Source organism: Talpa europaea, assembly GCF_964194135.1.
Source record: "Talpa europaea genome assembly, chromosome: 6".
NCBI lineage: Eukaryota > Metazoa > Chordata > Mammalia > Eulipotyphla > Talpidae > Talpa > Talpa europaea.
In genome coordinates this window covers 88,723,632-88,725,496 of record NC_140072.1, presented here as the reverse complement: position 1 = coordinate 88,725,496, position 1,865 = coordinate 88,723,632, and positions in this window count along the sequence as shown.

Genomic DNA, 1,865 nt, shown 5'->3' with positions numbered 1-1,865 from the left:
TGTCTACAGCAGACATGTATGGCCATAAACATCTTCATGTCTATGCTTATGCTGAAAGACCCACCTACACATTTCTACCTGATGTCCTTGTCACCAATTTTCCAAGTCTCTGAGCAAGCAGTCAATCCATTGGTCGTTGCTTATGAATCATTATAGATTTGTATCCCAAGCAATTTCTCTTTCTGCATGAAGTAGAAGACTAGATGTACTACTCAGAGTGTGACCCACCAGGATAATTTCCTTAGTCACTGCTTTGCAGCGTCATATCTGAGTGTGATGCACTGCTAGAGAAATCCACTTTCACCTGGGGCCTAAAACAGTGTTGTTTTATTTGTAGATAAGACCTGTGCTTTATCTCCTGATAACTGGATATAATGAACTCACTCTGAGACTAAGATAGCGGGTTAAGGGGGGTGGTGGTGAGTAGTAGGAGCAGGACCCCAGGGAATCAGAGTCTGCTGTTGGTATGGTTTGCCTGAACTTTTTTTCTGGTTCTGCTTGGTCCTGTTATCATATAAACCACTTCCAATTTATAATGAAATTTGTTGGTTTGGTAGATTTAATTCATAAAGGATATTTAATATAATGGGCACTTGGTTTGAATGGTCAACTTGCTACCTCTTGGTCAGGTGAAAGCCTCTCCTGGGAATCAGTAGCCAGCAATGGCTGCTTTTAGAATAGAGAATAGCTGCCAGCAGAGGAGGGTGCTAGGACTTGCTAGACACTCAAATGGGGCTTCGTTGACACTTTCTACACAGTGGGTGCTTGGAAATAAGAATTAAGGGGCAGGGTATCATCCACCACAGCCGGAAAATGCCAACGAACCTTTTTTTTTCCATTTCTACCCATCTCAAACTAGTAGCCTATGAATTCCTTGGTAAATGAACTAAGCAGCATATATTCACATTTGGTGTATATTGTTTCCAAAAAACAAAGGTGATCCACCAAATACCATGTATACCATATTTCTTTGTGGTAGATGGTATGGCATGCAATAACTAGCTCTTATTTTTTTTAAAGATGTATTTATTTATGCATACAAGAGCTGGGGTTCAAGCCAGAGGCACAGTGGGAGGTGAGAGGATTCACCACAGAGCTGGAGCAGAACAGGCAGATCCACTGAAATACACTGCTGAGGGCAGCATCGAGCGAGTCAGGAGAGGTTTGCTGCGCCATGTGGGTTAGCTCCCTGGCTGGGGATTGAACTTGCGCTGCAGTGGCTGTGGATAGCTTCATAGTGCTGATGTTTAACCCCTTGCACCACCAGGAAGGCCCCCAGTAACAAGCTTTTATTTTTGAGGGAAGTTCTTATATGCACCACTGAACCCCTGGCCACATTGATATTGCAGGCCGACATAAACTCCCACAGGGATAATCTCCTGGCCTCTGCTTACTCATACCAGACATGCCAGGTCAGCTAACACAATGTCCTCAATATCATGGACCAGCATAATGGTCTGTGAGATAGCAAGATGACCACGACCTTCCAAATTTTAATGTAGTTCCACTGTGCTATAGCTCTGAGGATAAGGGGGAAAGGTAAACATTAATCCTGTCAGCAAAGATACCACAACTGGAACCACAGCTAGATTGTATGTGACTATGTTTGTGATGATTTATAGACATTTTTCACGACCCCTCTGACCTTTGCCGTGGCCAAAAGTATGTGTAATTAGGGATGTGATGGGAATTGCCATCCCTTTTTTTCCTCAAGCCTTTGATGGCAGCACTAGTGTCTGCAATCCCTCTAGTGATAAAGCTTGCTTTTGCTTTATTTTCCTGACAGAGAGTGAATTTTTGGGTGGAGATAGTTTCTGGGATTTCCATTTGGTGAAAATAGCCTTCGTTTCAGACTAGAAAACTGA